Genomic DNA, 22,563 nt, shown 5'->3' on the forward strand with positions numbered 1-22,563 from the left:
GCAATCATTTTTTTGCACTCTATGCACGTTATGTGAACTGTGTTCTTAAATTACTAAACACCAACAAGATTTTCTTTTTCTTAGCACATGTGTGTGTGTGTGCACACTCGCACACACACACACACACACACACACACACACACACACACACACACACACACACACACACACCAAAAAAATCACTTATGGACTTTTCTCTTTCTTTCTTTCAGAAAATATCATTTGTTGAGGTTTCATCAGACCATCGTTCCTTTTTAATTGGTTTATTCATCCAGAAATCATTTCACAGTAGTATTTGACACCCCACCCTAATAAAAGTGCTGAACAATGAAAACAATTAATGAATTCATACATATTAAGAACCATATTATTACTGACACGTTTAGCTGACAAAGGATCTGTATGTTTTGTACATTGTTTTTCTGTATACATGTATTTATAAACAAGTTAAGCAATGATTTCAAGGACAACAAACACTGCAATATTACTGAAGTGGCATTAATTCTGGACACGTTGTAGAGATTCATTAAACATTATAATGAGTTCATTTTAGTTGAAATATTCTTTATAATTTATCACAAATTTTCAGGAAACATACCCTAATGACTGCTGTTCGAAAATGTTGAGTTTAAATATAAAAATTTAATTAAAAATCAAACAAAATAATCACATCCCAACAATTTCAGCAAGTTGTATATTATTTCGTACAAATGTTATTGCTATGTCTCTCAGTATTTTATGGGACATCCTTTTGATTTAATCACTGTGTTAATTCTGTATGGCATTGAGTCTATCAAATGTTGGAGATCTCTTGGTTTGATTGCTCTCAATTATGAGCTGATGATGATGCCCTCTAGCAGCTTCCTCTTGTTACTGGGATTCTGGCATGAAAACATAATTTTCAGCCTTAATCGCAAGTTCTCAATTGGACCGATGTTGGAACTGTTGTCAGGCATGTCAGCGCACTAATGAAAAGGTCAGAAAACCATTTAATAATGATTATAGTCATGTTACATGGCACACTGTCTTGCTGAAAGACCGCACTGATTGTTGTTAACCTTGAAACAAATCATGGGTAGAGGGCAGCAGTTTCAATACTACTTGGTACTTTCTGGCATTAACGTTGCCCTGTACACTTTCAGACACTCAAAGCCATGTCTTGGCCTCAGGCCTACACCTTGACACTAATGGGAGGCTTCATAGTTGCAGTGCTGTAGTCAGGCAACAAATCTTCACATGGTTGACAACAAATGAACTTAATTCCACTGTTTCCAAAGATGCTGATTTTAGTCTTGTCACCCCAAATGCCTCTACTCCAGTCTTCTTGCAGCCACTCCCTGTCTGCTAAAGCCCATAGCATACATTTCTGCCTCTGCATTGTGTTCATATGAGTCCCTGCTCACAATTATTTTCACAAATGTTTTGTCTGACCATTCAATCAGAAACTTCAAGCCCTAAAGTCTTCCATTTACATCATTTGCGGCACACTGATAATCTTGTTCACAAAGATGGCAGTTCCACAAAAGTCTTGATCCATTAATACTGGTTTTCAGTCAGTTCTTGGAACAGTTCCAGTTAACCCAGTATCTTCATACTGCTTACAGTCTTTTCTCTCGCCTGTCTTTGTAGCACCTCTTCCCTATGTTTGTGTTATTTCTGCATAAGTATAACTTTCTTTATGAAGTGTTGTTGGCATACTACTTTTACTTGCTGGCCAATCAGCACATTTTGTTACACAAGACATGGTTTCAGTACTGCCTCTTGTCTCATCTCAGCTCATTTTAAAGAAATCTTACACTGAATAAAGCACTAACAGTAGTTGCACCTGTCTCTCTCACTCTCTCTCTCTCTCTCTCTCTCTCTCTCTCTCTCTCTCTCTCTCTCTCACTCACTCACTCTGAACATATGATTTTTCATTACAATGAACTATATTGTGACTGCATATGGTAGAAAGCTGTTTATTATTAATTTGTGTTACCTTCCTGCCAATCTCTTCTCTATGTTCTCTAAATATTTCTTGACTGTTTAATAAGTTTTATTTGAGAGGTGAGCTTCAATGGAATTTTTAAATATCTGTATATCAGTTGTCTATGTCACTGTATAATCTCCTTGAGTAATTTATCAAGCACACTTCAGTCCCTTGTAGAAAATGATATTTTCCAATTTTCATTTATTTATTCTCAGTAAATGTAATTTGTGCCTGGCTCTTGTTCCGCAATTATGAATGCTGCTGCTGTTCTAATAATTTATAATTTTTCTTCTTACTGCACATAACAGACTGGCATGCGTAATCAGTTGGTGCAGTTACACTCCCTGCTTAATTAAACATACTTTTTTGAGTGAGCTCTGGTATTACTTTTGGCTGTTATCCTTATGGTCCTCTTTGAGTGACTATGGGAATAGCATGTAATTACACATCACTCTTTCTTGTGAATTGATGACAGAACTCTGAGGCCATAATGTGCTGCTGACATAATAATATCTCTTTTTTCATTTCACTTGAGGTGGTGTGGTCTCCAGTTCATCGACTGGTTTGATGCATACCTCCTAGTAACTCTATCCTGTACAAGTCTTTTTATCTCTACTACTGCATCCTTCATGCACTGGAAGCTGTTTATTGTTGTCAGGCTTTAGTCTCAAGCTATAATTTTTGCCCTTCTCCCCCCCCCCCCCCCCCCTTACCCTTCATTCCCAAATTAACTGCTCTTGGTGTCTCAGGTTGTGTCCTATTAACCTACCACTTCTTTTGTTAAGTTGTACCAAGGAACTCTTTCGTCCTCCATTCATTTCAGTATCTCCTTATCAAATAGATTTACTAACTCTACCCACCCAATACAATGCTACACACCAGACAAATACTTCCAGAAAAAACTTCACTTACATTTATGTTAGCTGTTAACATTTTATCATTTTCAGAAAATCTGTTCCTGCTACTGCCAGTATGCATTTTATATTTGTTTTGGTTCTATCATCATCAGTTACGCTGCACAAATGGAAAAGCTTGCTTATTACTTTTAATGTCTCATTTCCTAATTTAATTCCTAAACTGCCACATTACCATCTGATTTATTTCATCCACTTCAGATGGCAGTCAATATTCATTGTAGAAAATTTTGCATCTGTTATACAGTCTGCAGCTTATAGTCTACAAGTAATGTCACATGATTATTTTCCTCCTTTAAATAGAAATTCCTGCTGTTTGTTTCCTTAATGTTCTATATTAGTTTATTATAAGCTGACCAACTTGAGAGTTTCCTTTTCTATATCTGCCAGATGTCCTGGTATTTTATTTCTGATTATGATATAGCTTTAATCAACAAATAGAATTTCTGAAAACTCATTGAAGTATATGGTGACTGGCCAGTATTGATCATGAGATGCTACCTTGAGGAGCACCAATGTTGATTAATGCTGATTGCAAAACAGTCTTTCCAGAAGCAGAGTTTTTCACCCATTTCAACTGGAACCTCAGAGTGTCTCTGGTTGAACAAACAGCTGACATATGTTGTCCCCAGGTAGCACCTCTTCAAGTCCCATGTGCAGAGTGAGGCACCTATTTGACTCTAGATACTTTTTGATACGCTAAAGATATTGATAATCTATTTTAACTTTGGTGAATAGTTACTATGGGCTCATTAGTGACTGAAGAGAACAAAACTGTAAATATATTCTACTCTATAATTCCTTCCCCCACCTTCCTTCCCCCTGTGAGTTTGGGGTAAGAATAGGCCCGCAGTATTTCTGCCTGTTGTAAGAGGCGACTAAAAGAAGTCTCAACTGTTTCGGCCTTTATTGTGATGGTCCCCTACGGGGTTTGACCACTACCTTTCCAAATTTTCCATTAGTGTGTACCATTTGGGGAGGGACACCTTACGTGGTGCATCTTAAATCAATCTTGCCCTAAGATCTGGCACACCTAATATTGTCATGGAGTTGGACTTACATCGAGCTTCCGGCCACATCCGCTGCAGTGTGTTCTGGGTTGTGCACTTCCATCTTTGCCCTTGTGATGTACATGGATATTTCGACACCCTCCCCCTGTGGGTCTGGGGGTAAGAACAGGCCCGCGGTATTCCTGCCTGTCGTAAGAGGCGACTAAAAGGAGTCTCAAACGTTTTGGCCTTATGTGATGGTCCCCTGTTGGGTTTGACCTCCATATCTCAAAATTTTTCCAAAGAGCAAGCCGATTGAGGAAGGGCGCCTTACTTGGTGCATTGTGTCCATCTTGCGTTGAGAACTTTTGGCAGCTTATTCGTCGTTGCATTGCAGTCCTGCCCGCTCTCCATCTCTTGGGCATGGATCCATTCCTGCGTGCCCTTTCTGCCGTGCGATGAGCAGTGCCAGTTTCTTCACGGATGAAAAACATGGATGACATGTCACCTAAAATCCAGCTCGGTAGCCAGTCCGTTGTGGTGGGGCTGCCATGTACCCTGTTGGTTGTACCCCCCTGACAATACAGGGATCGCTCTACTGGTGCCTGCGCTGTTAACTCCCCACATATGCCAAGGAGTAGATGCCCATCTCCCTGGGGCATCGGGACTCCCGGCAATGGCCATCCTGCCAGGTGGCGCCTTTGCTGTGGCTGGGTGGCGCCCGTGGGGAGGGCCCTTGGTCGGAGTAGGTGGCATCAGGGTGGATGACACGCAATGAAGCGTGGCACATCTTCTCTTGCTGGTGGCCAGCCACCAGCAGTCTCTAAGCGTTCGAGGGCTCATTTTAAAGGTAACGTTTGTGACCCCAAATCATTCCCCTCCCTGGCCACACCATGGGAGGAACGAAAGGCAATGAATGAAAGTGAGACGTATTCGCCCAGGTATCTCGTCTGTACCAGAGCTGATGGGGAGTCCTTTATATCCGTGAAGCCTCAGTTCTTTGTAGAGCATTTAGAGGACAAGTTTGGGGAGGTGGAGGGCTTGTCCAAAATGCGACCCGGTTCGGTATTGATAAAAACGGCATCCTCTACCCAGTCGCGGGCCTTGCTTGCTTGTAATAAGTTGGGGGATGTCTCCGTTACTATCATGCCCCATAAAAGTTTGAATATGGTCCTGGGCATTATTTTCCACAGGGATCTCCTTTTACAGTCCGATGACGAGCTGCGCGCCAACTTAGAGCGACGAGGTGTCCATTTCATCCGGCGTGTCCACCGGGGTCCGAGGGATCATCAAGTTGCCACCGGTGCCTTCATCTTGGCCTTCGAGGGTGACACATTACCTGAGAAGGTCAAGGTGGTGGTGTACCATTGTGATGTCAAGCCATATATCCCTCCCCCGATGCGGTGCTTCAAGTGTTGGAAGTTCGGCCATATGTCTTCACGCTGTGCTCTTCCACCCTCGTATGTTGCGATTGTGGTCGACCATCCCATCCTGATACTCCCTGTGCCCCGCCTCCCATCTGTGTCAGCTGTGGAGAGCACCATCCACTTTGCTTGCCAGACTGTCTGATTCTGCAGAAGGAAAGGAAAATAATGGAAATGAAGACCCTGGACCGACTGACGTACACTGAGGTTAAGCGGAAATATGATCGGCTTCATCCAGTGCGTATGACATCTTCTTATGCCACAATAGTCACTCCTGCTACAGTTCCATCAGCTCTAGTCAGCTCTCAGAGTCGAAGGACCACACCTGCCCCCTTGATGTCGGGGGGCAGGTTGCTCCTGCTCCATCTACTTCAGGAGCAACGCCCCCCCCCCCCCCTCCCAACTATCGGGGGCATCAGTTCCCCCTTCCCAGCCGGAGAAGCGTAAGACTTCTTCGGCTCCTCTCGTCAGGAAGGGGTCCCTTGGGGATCTCCCTTCGCAAGTTCTGACCGGTACACAAGTGGACACCCGCAAGTGGCTCAAACACCCACCGATCCCTGGTCGTAGGGCCTCACGGTCGTTGTCCGTCCCTGAGACTGACCCCGTGAAGCCCTCCCAGACTGAACCACCAAAGGCACAGCGAGATAAGCCGAAAAGGAAAAAGGTACCCAAGAATCCCGACATTGCAGTGGCACCCGTCCCACCGCTTCCTACAAGCTCAGCGTCTGAGGACGAGGTCGAGATTCTGGCGTCTGCTGAATACCTGGATCTCGCCGGTCCCTCAGACACCATGGATGTCACTCGCATGAGTACTGAATCAGTAGCAGCGAGTGAACAAGCAGTGTAAATTGCCTTCCCAGTCCCTTCACAGCTTTCTCAGCCATGGACAATATCATCCTCCAGTGGAACTGCAGCGGTTTCTTCCACCATCTAGCTGAGCTCCAACAACTTATCAGCCTTCACCCTTTCTTCTGCCTTGCTCTTCAGGAAACTTGGTTTCCAGCAATGCGAACCCCCCCCCCCCCCCCCCCCCCCTCCATGGCTATCGGGGTTATTATAAGAACCGGGCAGCTTATGAAAGGGTGTCTGGTGGCATCTGCCTCTATGTCCTTCACTCTCTGCACAGCGAATCTGTCCCTCTACAAACACCTTTAGAGGCTGTCGCTGTTTGGGTGTGGACGCCACAGGCTGTTACCGTCTGCAGTCTTTACCTTCCACCAGATGGTGATGTCCCACAGCATGTGATGGCTGGGCTGATAGCCCAATTGCCGCCACCTTTCTTGTTACTGGGCGACTTCAATGCCCATAATCCTCTGTGGGGTGGGTCAGTGGCAACAGGTCGAAGCGCCAAAATTGAGCATTTATTGGCACAGCTTGATCTTTCCATTATAAATTATGGTGCCGTCACTCACTTCAGCATGGCGCATGGCACGTACTCCGCCATCGACCTTTCGATCTGCAGCCCTAGCCTGTTACCGTCTGTCCAATGGAGAGTGCATGACGACCTGTGTGGTAGTGACCACTTTCCGATCTTTCTGTCACTGCCACAGCGTCACTCTTCTGGGCGCCCTAGCAGATGGGCTATGAATAAGGCTGACTGGGACTTGTTCTCCTCCACTGCCGCTGTTGAGCCTCTCTCTCATGATACCATGGATGCGGTGGTTCACTCAGTCACCACCGGCATTGTTACTGCCACAGAATCTTCCATTCCACATTCTTCTGGGTCCCCTCGGAGGAGGGCTGTGCCTTGGTGGTCGCCTGAGATCTCTGAGGTGATTAAAGATCACCAGCGGGCGCTACAGTGTCACAAGCGGCATCCCTCCATTGAACACCTCATCACCTTCAAACGGCTGCGTGCACGGGCCCGCTGCCTTATCTGCCAATGCAAGCAGGAGTGCTTGGAGCAGTATGTGTCCACCATTGGCCTCCATGTCTCTCCATCGCAGGTCTGGGCCAAGATCCGACGCCTCTATGGCTATCGGACCCCTGTCAGCGTCCCTGCACTCTCACTGAATGGAGCAGTTTGTACAGACTCTGACGAAATTGCCAACAGCTTGGCAGAGCATTTTGCTCTGAGTTCCACTTCTTCCAATTACCCACTGGCCTTCCGCTCCATTAAAGAGTGGATGGAACGTTGGCGCCTTTCTTTTCGCACCCACCATCCTGAATCCTACAATGTTCCATTCAGTGAGTGGGAATTTCACAGTGCCCTCGCTGCTTGTCCTGATACCGCTCTTGGGCCAGATAGCATCCACTGTCAGATGCTGAAACACCTTTTGGTGGACTGCCAGCGATGGCTCCTCAACCTTTACAACCGTATTTGGGTGAGGGGCGAGTTTCCGTCGCAATGGCGGGAAAGTATTGTTATCCACATTCTGAAACCAGGCAAGAACCCTTTGGAGGTGGACAGCTACCATCCCATTAGCCTCACCAACGTTCTTTGCAAGTTGCTTGAACGGATGGTGAGCCGGTGGCTGAATTGGGTACTGGAGTCTTGGGGCCTTCTGGCTCCGTCTCAGGGTGGGTTCCGTAAAGGCCGCTCCGCTGCCGACAATCTGGTGAGCCTGGATTCGGCCATCCATGCTGCCTTTACCCACTGTCAGCACCTGGTTGCTGTCTTTTTCGACATGCGGAAGGCGTACAATACGACATGGCGTCATGACATCCTTTCTACGCTTCATGGATGGGGTCTTCGGGGCCCTCTGCCAATCTTTATCCGAAATTTCCTGCCGTATCGTACCTTCCGCGTGCAAGTCGCGGCCTCCCATAGTTCCTCCCAAGTCCAGGAGAATGGGGTACCACAGGGATCTGTCCTGTTTCTAATTGCAATAAACGGGCTCGCTGCAGCGGTGGGAAATTCTGTCTCCGCTTCCCTGTATGCTGACGACTTCTGCCTGCTGAACATCAGCTTCAGGGCACTATCCGCAAGGCGCAGTCTCGGGCTGTAGTGCATGGCTTTCAGTTTTCAGCAGCCAAGACCTGCGTTATGCATTTCTGCCAATGACGCACTGTTCACCCGGAGCTGCGGCTTTATCTTGATGGCGAACTTCTTGCTGTGGTCGAGACACATAGGTTTTTGGGTGTAGTTTTTGATGCCCGGTTGACTATGCTGCCTCATATTCGGCAGCTAAAACACATGTGTTGGCGGCATCTAAATGCTCTGCATTGCCTGAGCCACACCAGGTGGGGCACCGACCAATCTACTCTACTACGGCTCTACCAGGAGTTAATCCAGTCTCGTCTGGATTATGGGAGCCTGGCTTGTGGCTCAGCATCCCCATCTGCACTGCAGGTGCTGGACCCAATCCTACACAGTGGAATACAACTTGCCACTGGTTCCTTCCGGACCAGCCCAGTGGACAGCATACTTGCGGAGGCAGGTGTCCCTCCATTGCGGATAAGGCGCCAAAATTTACTGGCCGCTTATGCTGCCCATTTTTTAGCTTGCCCGGGCATCCAAACTATCATCTCCTGTTCCTGCAATCAGTCGTCCATCTGCCAGAACGTCGGCCCCGGTCCGGTTGTATGATCGCGGTCTGCATCAAAGAGCTTCTCTCCGGGCTTAGGGTTTTCACTGTTCCACCTCCTTTCCGGGCCACTTTGCGTACACCCCCATGGTGTGTTCCTCATCCTTGCTTTCAGCTCGACTTGGCACAGGACCCGAAGGACTCAGTCCCTCCAGAGGCCTTCCACTGCCGCTTTTATTCCATCCTGGCCACGTATCAGGGCTCTGGCGTCGTTTACACTGACGGTTCGATGGTTGCTGGTCGTGTTGGTTATGCGCTAACTCTAGGGGACCATTCCGAACAATGTTCATTGCCGGATGGCTGCAGCGTTTACACTGCTCAGCTGGTCGCCATCTTTTGTACCCTAGAGTATATCCGCTCCTGCTCAGGTGAGTCCTTCGTGATCTGTAGTGATTCCCTGAGCGGTTTACGAGCTCTCGACCAGTGTTTCCCTCATACTCGTCTGGTGATGGCTGTCTAGGAGTCCCTGTATATTCTTGCCTGTTGCGGCCACTCTGTGGTCTTTGTGTGGACCCCTGGCCATGTTGGGATACCTGGCAATGAAAATGTTGACTGCCTGGCGAAAGAGGCCACCAGTAAACCATCTCTGGAGATTGGCCTCCCGGAGACTGATTTGCGGGCAGTCTTACGCCGTGAAGTTCTATCGCTTTGGGACACTGAATGGCGCAATCTGCCCATGCCAAACAAACTCCGTCCAATCAAGGCGACGACGACTGTGTGGTGGTCGTCCATGTGGGTCTTCCGCTGGGAGTCTGTTGTCCTCTGCCGGCTGCGCATTGGGCACACTCGGCTGATGCACGGCCACTTATTCTGCCGTGAGGACCCACCTCTATGTTGCTGCGGCTCCGTTTTATCTGTGGTCCACATTTTATTGGAGTGTCCGCATTTAGCTGTGCTCAGGCAGACGTTTGCACTGCCTGACACGCTCCCTGCCCTTTTAACAGATGACCCTGCTATGGCTGACTTAGTTTTGCATTTTATTCGGGCAGGGGGTTTTTATCATTTAATCTGAGTGTTTAAGTTTTACTTTATTGTTTTGTGTTGATTCTGGCCTTTGGCCTATGGTTTTAAACTCAGTTTTTAATGTGTTCTCGGTGGTTGGCTTTTCCTTTTTTTTGTTCCTATGGTCGGCCAACCACCGTCACACTCTGTGTGATTTTATTTCGTTTTGTCTGGTCCTTGTCTACGTTTCTTTTGTTCTGTGTCATCTGTCTCCTATTATGCTGAACATTTTTTATTCTCTGTGGGTATTTTTCGTATTTGGAAAAAGGGACCGATGACTGTCGCAGTCTGGTCCCTTGAATCCCCCAAACCAACCACCTCCCTTACCACTCTCCCTCTCTCATTAAAAAAAAAAAAAAAAAACTGGCACACATTCAATCTCCATTATGACATACGTGACAGATTTATTTTATAAATACAAATGTAATGTTATTAAACAATGGAAAATGCAGGATGGAATGTAACAATATTATGAGAGGGAAAGTTGCTACTCACCCTATACCGGAGATGCTGAGTTAGGCACAACAAAAAGTTTCACACTTAAAGCTTTTGGCCAATGGCCTTTGTCAAAAAAAACACACACACACACACACACACTTATGCTATATGAATCCACAAATGTATAAAAACTTCAACATACCTTTTCTTTAAACGAGATGTGAAGTATATTACAACACAGTGTCAGTTTTCATTTACTGTCTTTCATCATGTGAGCATGTCATCTGTTTCCTCATCACCTCTTGTCATACCGCTACACATAACCAGAGGGAGCTTACAAGTCAGAAGCTCCAAATACTTGTCTGTAAATCAGATCCTTTAACTCGCTGTGCTGTGGTCAAATGACAGCTCCCTCAATTTGCAGTGCTGGACTCCAACTGTTTGTCAGCTCCTTTGATAGTACTGGAGATAATGGAGTGGATTGCACTACTTGGAAAACAACATTACTCTCTAGTTAGCCAGAATCACTAGTCAGCTATAATACTGAGAGTAATAAGGATCTAACAATGTGTCCAAAAAAAAAACTTTATCCAATTTTCTAGGTATGGGTAGAACCAGTCACTGGCTACCCCTCTTATTCCAAATGATTCATGGCTTTTTTTCTTTAAAAAAAACAAAAAAAAAACCTAGAATCATTTGGAATAAGAGGAGTTGCCAGTGACTGGTTGTGCTTATGCCTAGAAAATGGGGTAATAGGGAGGAAAAACAGAGTTTCATGCTCTACAGCAGGGCTGGGCATGAGAGCTGCAGTGGGTAACACCGTCAAGTCATTTGATGTGAGAGTTCAATACGCATACAGCATATTTACATGGAAAGGTTCCACAGTGACTATAACTGTCTTGCTCATTGCCAGAACCATATTGAGGGGGTGGATGGACAGGCCACCAGTGAGGGCATATGTATATAGGGGGTGACAAAACTTGACTGGAGAAAAATACAAGAATAAAAGACGATTTAAGAACTAACTGAGAGTGGTACCTGAATTCGCCTACCAATTATTGTTCCTGTCTTCTGCCTATGACAAAAAGCATTTTTCTCAGCCAGTGACTGTAAATGCATGTTGTTGTCACAGTGTCATTCCTACAGCATTGTTTCATCTGAGTAGCTTCACAAAGAAATGATTAATACAAAATAAATGTCTTCAGCAGCACAGTTCTTGATGCTACTTTGCTTGGTAGAAGAGCTGGTAAAATATAAAAGCAAAAAAGGCAGAAAGGATGTGTAACTTACTTGCCCCTACTTCCAGTAAATCTATTAAGAAAAAACTGTGGAACATTAGTTTTACAGATGAGAGTGGGATTGGGGGGGGGGGGGGGGGGGTGTAACTTTAAGAGTGCTTATAGGAGGGAGAAGTCACCTCAGTATAGATCTGCTAATTGCTGGTGAAAAACATGTACCTATTTTGGCTCAAAGTTTTAGTCCATTCCTTTTCAAAACATTGTAATTTTTAATTTTATGTAACTAATAAACACATTTAATGTAATGAGCAAAGAACACATGCTATTTCTTAAACAGTTATTAACATATTTCATTTACTTTTTAAATAATTCCATGCTGCTTGCAACTATTAATTAGTTTCTTTTCATACTATTGCACTATTAACAGTTGCAGGTGGAATGGGGTCATAAAAAAACTTTAGAATTTGTGGACACAAGTTCAAAGCAAATATTTCACTTAATCTCACACAAAAGTGTCATGTACAGAGCAGGCCTACTACTTGGGAAAAAGAAACATTGTTTTATAGTGCTCAATTCCATTAAAATGATTTTTTTCTATTTGTTAAAGTCTCAATGTTTAGAACGAAACTGCTTTGCATGAAACTCATTGATCCAGTCAGATGTACATCAATGAGCCTACTCCTACACTTTGATTTCATTAATTTTACTATCAGAAATACACTTTCATACAAGTATGTGGTTCAAAACATATTGCAGACTCAAGAGGCTATTTTAAACAAATGTGGGAACTCTTTACAAGGAAAACACTTCTAAAAGATTTCTAATTTTTTTGCAGCTCAAAACATATCCCTTGCCATATGATGCTGAATGTCAGTAAGCTCCAACTGAATTTTGGGAGTTGCCTTTTCAATAAACACAGCAAAGGAAGCTGCAAAAATGCTTAAATAAAATTCAAACTGATTGAAATCACTAAATCTGTTGTTAACATTTTCTCTCAGAACTTGTAGCAAAACTTATCCTTCACCATATGATGCTGAAAGTCAGTGAGCTCCAATTGGATTTCAGGGGATTCCTTTCCACTGACCACTGCAAAATGAGCTGCAAAAATTCTAAAATAAAATTGAAACTGATTTAAGTCATTAGATGGGTTGTCAAAATTTTCTGTCAGAGCTTTTAGCATAGTAACAAATCCATATTCATTTAATATCTCCTTTTCCAGGTATTTTTCACTTAGAGTTAGTCTAACATTTGGAAACTGTACACATGAATTTTTTGAACTTTTCTTCACCCTCAAAAGTAATTTTTTGTTGAAACCCAAAGTGTTGTCAAAGACTTTGGTAATTATTTTATGTTGCAAAGTTTTCAGGATATCCAGGTGCTCAATCAAAAAGGCAAAATTAATACCCGCTGGGTTTGTAAAGCTTTTTTACTGGTTTTCCTTGCATATTGATGAATAATCTTGAAGTAAGCTGAAAAAATGTTACAAAACATCTCTACACAGTCAGCAGACTTCACAAAAATAAGGCACATAGTCATCTTCACAGTTGAGTTCAGGAAGGATGTGAATCCCCAATGCCTCAAACCATGTGATCTGAGCATATTAATTGTCTTTACAACTACATCAATGATTTAATTTATTTTGGCACATTTTGCTAGCAGATAGCATTATATAGAACACAATGTATTTCTGGTATTGACTGCTGGGTACCAAATTCAACTTTTATCTCACAAAAGCAACAACACCAGACTTGTGACCAGTTAACGCATGAGTTCAGTGCATTGTGACTGATGATAGTTTTCCCCAACTATGTTCATTTCATCAATTACATTTTTTAAGCAACAAAATACAACATTGACCATAGTCATGTCATGCATTGGTACCAAATCAAGGGGTTCCTTCATCACACTGAACTCAGTGTCTGCACCTCACAAAAATACAGCAACATCAGTGCTTTTGTCCAGAGACAGAGAGACATTTCTCCTTCAATACTTCTGCCACAACAAACACCCACAATTCACAATATTGAATCTGACTAGCTCTGATATACTGTATCAAAGGCCTTGTGCAGATGACACAGCTGTGATTGATTCAGTACTCTTGCTACTGTTACTTTGGAAACAAAACTGTGCTTCATTGACAAGGCAACATTCATTCAAGTGAGTGACTATTCTGTCTTTTATTATTGATTCTGTTATGTTTTAGAATAATGCCACTGAAGTGATTGGCTAATAATTTTCTATATTGTCTGCATTTCTTTTCTTTAATTTACAGCTATGGCCTGTTTCTTATATTCCAGAAGCTTGAAAGCTCTCCAAGTATTTTTTGAGTAGACTGATGGGCACTCATCTGTGCTTTTTGACTTCCTGTTATTTAATTTTTGCAATGTTTTCCAGATTTCATATTCACTGTACTTGCTGTGTAAATTTTTCTGGTGCAACATCTTCATTTGGATATTTTAGCTGTAGTACTGGAAAACTGTTCAGTCACAAAATTTGCTAGTTCCTGTGAATCATTTGTTGACCCAGCTCTACCCACTGTCTGTAAGTTATAATATTTAACCTTGTTTCTTGTTTTACAACTTCCAGATTGTCTTTATTTTATTTTCACCATTAAATATTTTTTTGTCATTTGATAGATTTCTTTGAAACAAACAATACCCTTTTGTAAATCTTTGTAATTTTGATAAAAATTTAAGCACCATGTCTCCCGATGGACCTTTTTTTTATGTAGTGCTGAGTCTGAGTTATTTAAGGGTCTGAGAGGATTTTTTAACAATTATTGTTATCCAATTGTTTCTGTTATCTGCTGTTACTGATCTGGCTACTTTTGAAATGACTGCTCAGAACACAGTTTAAATATTGTAAGGAACTTTCTCCACACCATACTTCAGTAGGAAACAGTAACTAGTATTAAGGGACTGTACATGTCTCACATGGCACTCAGTTTTGGCAGGAAGCCAACACCAATCAAAACTTGTACATAATACCTGATTATTCTCTCCCCAATCTTATTTCATTTCAGAGTTTAAAATCCATTACAAAATCATTACATTTCAGCAGTCAATGGGTTTGATATAAAAAAAAAATGTAATTATGATCTGCCAGAGCCAAATAGGCCCTGTCTTACAAGAAACTAGTAATGAGGGTATACTTGGAGAAGACTGGAAGGTAACTGTTACATGGATTACAACATGGCTAGGAAAAAAACTAGGAACCAAATACTGGACTAGTGAATATTAATTCAAATCATGATCTAGCAGTGATCAACAGTAGTATGTTCCCATGTATTTATCCTGTTCTATAGTGATTCTGAATTACAAAAAATTCCATTTGACTTATTATCATACACTTCCTTTCTTTCTAATTCCCTTTGGAGTCAGAAGTAGGAAGTTTTGTCACTGAAAGTTTCTACTTTGAAATACAGGGAGTGAAAGGCTATTTACAATTTGTACAGAAACCAGATGGCAGTTATAAGAGTCGAGGGACATGAAAGGGAAGCAGTGGTTGGGAAGCGAGTGAGACAGGGTTGTAGCCTATCCCCGATATTATTCACTCTTTATATTGAGCAAGCAGTGAAGGAAACAAAAGAAAAATTCGGAGTAGGTATTAAAATCCATCGAGAAGAAAATTACTTTGAGGTTCGCCGATGACATTGTAATTCTGTCAGAGACAGCAAAGGGCTTGGAAGAGCAGTTGAACGGAATGTATAGTGTCTTGAAAGGAGGATATAAGATGAACATCAACAGAAGCAAAACAAGGATTATGGAACGTAGTCGAATTAAGTTGGGTGATGCTGAGGGAATTAGATTAGGAAATGAGATACTTAAAGTAGAAAGTAGTAAAGGAGTTTTGCTATTTGGGGAGCAAAATAACTGATGATGGTCGAAGTAGAGAGGATATAAAATGTAGACTGGCAATGGCAAGGAAAGCGTTTCTGAAGAAGAGAAATTTGTTAACATCGAGGATAGATTTAAGTGTCAGGAAGTCATTTCTGAAAGTATTTGTATGGAGTGTGGCCATGTATGGAAGTGAAACATGGACGATAAATAGTTTATACAAGAAGAGAATGGAAGCTTTCGAAATGTGGTGCTACAGAAGAATGCTGAAGATTAGATGGGTAGATCACATAACTAATGAGGAGGTATTGAATAGGATTGGGGAGAAGAGAAGTTTGTGGCACAACTTGACTAGAAGAAGGGATCGGTTGGTAGGACATGTTCTGAGGCATCAAGGGATCACCAATTTAGTATTGGAGGACAGCGTGGAGGGTAAAAATCATAGAGGGAGACCAAGAGGTGAATACACTAAGCAGATTCAAAAGGATGTAGGTTGCAGTAGGTACTGGGAGATGAAGAAGCTTGCACAGGATAGAGTAGCATGGAGACCTGCATCAAACCAGTCTCAGTAATGAAGACCACAACAACAACATAAGAATATATTTCTTACTATAATGTCATGACATGATTTTTGTGTATCATGAAACAATAAAAAATAATAAAGATGTCATCCAATATTGATGTTTCCATGCTTAAAGTTATGAATACATTCTGTCCCATTACCAAACTTCTGAAAAGATGAAGACAGCACAGTCCAGTCTAATCTACAGGCAGTGAAGATTCTCCATTACCATGTTCTGCTCAGCATTCAGTCACTGTTATCAAGTAGTCTGAAATGGGAGTATTGCTGAACAATGAATTTTATTGTTTCTTTGTGGCATTGACTGCAAATCAGTGCCTTAATCCAATGTTTCTGATGTTTTGGAACTCTTCTATTAATTTAGATATGAAAGCAATTTTCATGGGAATGGAAATCAGTGTCAGTAACCAACAGCAGCCACTACTAACCTAATTACTTTACTCGTGCAGATGAAAATGCCTGCTGTATCTTCCAGCTTATTCAGCATATTCTTGTTACTAGATATGTGAACATTTCTGACATTAGAGTCCTCATGTCAGATAAGTTTTGCGAGATGGAGTTTGTTGCAACATTTAATTCAGGAATATGTCTGTCCAAACATGTAGTGACACTGTATATTGTTCAAGTATAATTTCTACTGGCATCTCGCTTAATGGTGGGATAAATCTGCATATTATAAAATAGTGCAGGATTCTGTCTTGCCAGAGTAGTGAACTAACATCACCAACAATCTGTTATAGTAGGAAAGTTCTGGTAGAATATACTTACTTTGGAGTACAGGAGACCACTCACTGGAAATCAGAAGCATTGTCATCGATAGGCAGATAGCTTTTGGAGTCATCCTTTTCTGAGCTAGAGTAGAAATACAGTTAATAAACTCTCTCTCTCTCTCTCTCTCTCTCTCTCTCTGTCTCTCTCTCTCTCTCTCTCTCTCTCGCCCCTGGCTGGATGCACAATGCCAGTGCTGCAGTTTGGTCGGTTCACTATGTTGGGGAGGGGTTCTTTTTGGGTATGGTGGGTAGAGGGAGAGAGAGGCGAGAAGAAGGGAGAGAGAAGAGGGAAAAGGGAAGAGAGATTAGGGTTGGGTGGCTAGTGACTCAGAGGGAGGTGGCTGGTTTGCTGCTAGGAATGTGGGATGGAGGGGTGGCAGGTGCACAGGCTATGCATGTGATGCATTGGTGTCGAAGCTGATGAGAAATGGAGCATGCTGAGGATGACGTGGATCGGGAGAGAATGATAGGACAGAGAAAGGGGAAACTGTTAGATGGAGGGTGTGGTGGGTTACCAGAGACGGAGGCCAGGATGACTATGGAAGTGAAACATGTTTTGTAAGTATAACTCTCATTTGCACAGTTCAGAGAAACTGGTGATAGATGGGATGATCTACATGACCCAGGCTGTGAAGATGCCACTGAAATTGAGCATTTTATGCCCAACTACATGCTGTGCTATTGAGTGGTCAACTTTATTCTTGGCAACAGTGTGGTGGTGGCCATCCATCCTGTTTGACTGCTAATTGGTAGTCATGCTGACATAAAAGCTGTGCAATGTGTGCAGCAGATTTGGTATAAGACATGGTTGCTTTTACACATGGCACAAGCTTTGATGGGATAGGATAAGCCCGTGACAGTGCTGCATTAGGAAGTGCTGGGTGGGTAGACTGGGCAGATCTTGCACTTAGTCTTCCACAAGGATATGATTCCTAAGGCAAGGGGTTGGGAGTGGATGTGGTCTAGAGATGGATCTTGGATAGGATGTCCGTCATTGAAACCCTTAGGTGCTTCCTGAAAACTGTCACTTGAGCCTGTCCTCTTCACACCAATGGTACTCTGCACACCCACTTTCTATGTGCTCCCCAAAATCCACTAATCCATCAATCCTGGATGCCCTATATTAACTGGGTATCGTATTTCCACTCTTGTTGACCAATACCTCTAACCAACTGCCTGAAGCCTAGCATCCCACATCAAAGGTACTTTACTGTTTCTCCATCAACCCACCACCCTTCTATTTACTGGATCCCTACTAGTCACTGTTGATGCCACCTCCCAGTACACCAACATCTCTCTTGCCTATGGCCTTGTTGCTACCTCTCTCAATGTCTTCAGACTCCAAACCCTCTGTCTCATTCTGTAAACACCTTTCCATTATATCCTAGCACAAAAATACTTTGAACGGAGTGTATACAAACAAATATGCAGCGAAGCCATGGGTACCCACACGGCATCCTCCTTGCCTATTAAACCCACTAATCACAAACATTCCTGCATTTCTGTAGCTGCCATTCCTGTCGCACTGAAAAATCCCACCCATACAGCCCAACCACCCATGGACGACATATCTACAATGATGTGAACTCCCTTGACCAGCATGCTGAGGGTCTCATGAAGGCCCTACTCTCCAGACCAAGTCCACAAACAGATTTCCCTTGCCATATCCCCATCCCAAGAATAAGCTACAAAGGGGCACCCCCTTCATCACCCATTATTGCCCTGGACAGAACCATATCCTTCATCAGGGCTTTGATTATCTATCATCATGGCCTGGAATGAGAGACATTCTATTCAAATTCCTTTCCACTCCTCCTAAAGTCCTGTCCAATCACCCACCCAACTAACACAACATCCAAGTCCATCCTTATGTCACTCTCATTCCCAACCCTTGTCACAGAAATCATATCCCTGTGGAAGACCCACATATAAGATCTGTCCTATCAACCCACCCAGCACTTCCTACTCCAGCCCTGTCATTGACTTATCCTACCCCATCAGAGGCCAGGCCATCTGTGCAAGCGGCCGTGTCATATACCAGCTCTGCTGCAAACACTGTACAGCTTTTTATATCAGTATGACTACCAACCAGCTGTTCGCCAGGATGAATGGCCACCACCAAACTGTTGGCGAGAACAAAGTTGGTCCCGGTAGCAAAACATGCAGCTGAGCATAACATTCTCAGTTTCAATGGCTGCTTCTCAACCCACCACCAGATTCTTAGAACCATGCAGATGGGAGTTATCCTTTCAACACATCATTCACTCCAGTAATTGTCTTGGCCTCAATCTCTGGTAACCCACTGTCCCTACACCCTCAGCCCAACAGTTTCCCCTTCCTCCATCCAATCATACCCTCCCAGGCCACCTACTCACATCACTTTCAGCATGCCCTGCTTTCCACTGGCTCCAAAACCTGTGCACCATATGCCTCATCTGTGTAAGTGCCAAACCTCTCTCCTGCATGCCTAGCTGTCAAAGCAGCTGCCTCCCTCCAAACCACTAGCCACCCACTCCCAACCCATTTTTCTGCCTCCTGCCTTCTCTAATGGATTACCCTGAAAGCTAGCAAGTTTTCTTTCTTTTTGTGTGTACCTGTCGATGACCCAATGCTTTTGCTTCATGGTGATGGATCTCCTTTATTCCAAAGTATTTACCAATAAACTGATTTGACCTGTAATTCTGTTACTTTTAGGTGAAAAAGTATAAACTTCATGTTACTTCATAAATAATTACTCACATTACATCTATAATAAAAAGCATTGATCAGAAGGGGGCGGCAAAGGAGGGTTCTGCTCTAGATGTCAGGCTTTAAGAAGGGGTTCAGTGTATTGGGTACTTGTGCTTTCCTATAACCCACACACAAGGATGTTCAAAAAGTATCGGACCTTGGTTTTTTGTTGAAACCAATACATGGTGTTGGGGGTGCATGTAGACACACTGTTTGTAGGTATATGTAGTGTGCATGCCTGATTTTTTTCACTACTGCAGAAACAACCAGACATGGCTAGAAACTGTCAAGTGAACACCTGTAGATGTCAGATTTGTGTTGTGGGCAAAATGACAGAAAAGGTGAACTATGCTATTGAATCAAATTTTGTTTCAAGCTTAGCGATTCTCAAGTTGAAACAATCTGCAAGATTCAACAAGTATTTGGGAGTGAAACAATAGGTGCTACACACATAAAGGACTGGTGCAACTGCTTCAGTCGCTGCTTATCAGTGAAGAGTGAAGCATGTTCAGATAGGCTCTCAGCATCTGCAAATGAGTTTGCAAGGACCCTGGTGATAAAGGACAGATGACAAAGATAAAATTAGTGTTAGAGACATTCATTCCATTTTAATGGAATGTCTGGACCTCAAGAGGATCTCAGCAAAATATGTGCCAAAGTTGATGACAACTGAGCAAAATTAACCTCATTTGGAGATTACACAAGACATGCTGGATACTGCGAACAATAATCACAACTTTCTTAACACTGTGATCACTGGTGATGAGTCCTGGGTTTGCAGGTATGACCCAGAAACAAAGTTCTGGTCACTGCAATGGAAGCATCGATTATCTCCAAGACCTGAAAAAGCGAGGTAGGTTCACAGCAATGTGAAAGTCATGCTGACCGTCTTTTTTGATTCCACTGACATGGTCCATCACTAGTATGCCCCAGAGGGTACTAATGTCAATAAGGAGTTCTACCAAGAGGTTCTGCTTCACCTTTGTGAAGCAGTGCAATGTAAACAGCTGGACTTGGGGGTAACAGGCAGTTGACAACTGTACTACTATAGCACACCCACTCATCATTCGCAATTAATTCAGAGTTGTTTGGCCAAAAACAACATGGCTATGGTTTTTCAGCATCCCTATTCCCCTGACCTAGCACTGGGTGACTTCTGGCTTCTCCCTAACTGAAAAAGACTTTGAAAGGGACCAGATTTTGGAGCAGGGAAGACATTATGCAGAATTTGATGGAGCAGTTGTGCACCGTACCAAAAGAGGCTTTCCAGCAATGATTCCAGTGGTGATGGCAGCAGCAGTGGGAGAGGTGTGAAGGAGCTGAAGGGGATTACTTTGAAGGTGACTAGTGTCAAACAATTGTATCTGAATAAAGACTGATTTCATAAATGAAATTTGGTTACTTTTTGAACAGACCTCCTATGCATTAAAAGTCATAGCACAATCTCAATTTTGTGACTGCAGTCAGCAGCACTGTTCCATTACTTCTAACTGTGGTATGAAAAAAGTGACTGAATCATTGTGTTCCACAAAGAAGATGTCAGATCTTTGCATTCTGGTTTTCCTTAGTAACTTTCTCATTTCTTATGTGACATCTCTGGAAATGTTAGTCATGGATTTCTTGGCTTTACAGACAAAACCTTTGAAGTGCAAAAGAACTGCCATCAGATGAGTTCAGGTCTCACATACAGGTAACTACTGTTAAGTCAGCAATAGATAGTTTCTAGAAGTTAATTTAATATACCACAGCAAGAAAGTTATTTATGTATTTTTTTGTTTCACAATACTTTTTGTTGGTAACACATATATTCAAAACTATCAGGGTAGCAAATTTTCACTGATGAACACATTGGAAAAAATAAATCAAAACAGAATACAAAATCGATTCAGAGGAAAATTATGGATCGATTTTCTACACCTCTGAAATACGTGTGTATAGTGGTCTCTCATATTTGATGGAAAAGGTATTACATACCTGGGAAGTTAAGCATATTTCATTCCTATTGTATGCTGTCCATTTACCACTTCGATGTTCTACGGTAGGAGAAAGGTTACATGTTCTTTTTCCAATTCATTTTCATTTCATTTTAGGCAAACCAGTATTATGAAATTTACATTGCTGAAGCAGATATGGGTGTATCAAATCCAGTTGATGAGTATATGGGGGGGGGGGGGGGGGGGGCAGTCATTTGAGCAGAGTATAGCTAATTAGCAGATCTGGTTAACAGACAAGAAAATGGCAGATTCCTATTATTGTGCTCTTTCCGGTTATCTACATCGCTATCATAGAAGGTGAAGTGGAAAATGCTGAGACAGTCATTTGACAAAAGACAAAAAGACAAAGGACAGAATTGACACTGTTTGTTGCATTACATATTATATGTGTGTGTGTGTGTGTGTGTGTTTTGATCTGCAAGATTCCAGTATCAGTCTGCCCTACAGTTTTCACCCTCTAAAGCACCCATTAGTATCATGGATTTCCCTGATTATGTAAATTGAAGGTGGGGAGGGGGGGGGGGGGAGAAAGGAAAGGGAAGAAAATTATATGATATCAGCTGCATTAGGACTCTATGCAGAATCAGCGATGATGAGTGAAAATGTGTGCCATACTGAGATTTGAACCTGGGATCTCCTGCTAACTGGAGATTTGCGTTAACCACTACACCACCAGACACAGTTTTTATCACAATTGCGTAGACTATCTTGACACACCTCCCAGCTGACCCACATTCCCACCTATCTGCAATCCCCTTCCATGTCCACCTTTCACGCTACCTTGAGACTCCCATAGGAGGTCGAACATAGCTCTGCGTCTGCTCTGAAAGTTGTGGATTATATACATAATTATTCCCTGATGTTTTAACACACATCCTGTCCCTTCTTCTTGTCAATGTTTCCCATATGTTCTTTTTCTTGCCAATTCTGTAGAACACCACCTCATTCCTTAGCTTCAATGTGAAAATAGATTATTGATATCTTTAAGGTACCAAAATGGAGCCCTCACCCTATAAGTGATTCAAGAAAATGACGCTACCCCATGACCACTGACCCTGGCTGTTTGGAATTCCACAGCCCCCAATACAAACTTAGTGACTCAGAAGTTCCAATTGAAATGGCACAAAAGCTCTGCCTCTGGAGAAATTGTTT

The 22,563-nt window shown here is 42.9% G+C and overlaps 1 protein-coding gene across 1 annotated transcript in view; it reads left to right on the forward strand.

The window, feature by feature from the left end:
- Nucleotides 1-22,563, forward strand: part of LOC126157305 (E3 ubiquitin-protein ligase lubel) — a 441,950-nt gene that overhangs the window by 405,152 nt on the left and 14,235 nt on the right. The gene's annotated exons all lie outside the window — the stretch shown is intronic.

This window comes from Schistocerca cancellata, chromosome 2 (genome assembly GCF_023864275.1).
Source record: "Schistocerca cancellata isolate TAMUIC-IGC-003103 chromosome 2, iqSchCanc2.1, whole genome shotgun sequence".
NCBI classification, from domain to species: Eukaryota; Metazoa; Arthropoda; class Insecta; order Orthoptera; family Acrididae; genus Schistocerca; species Schistocerca cancellata.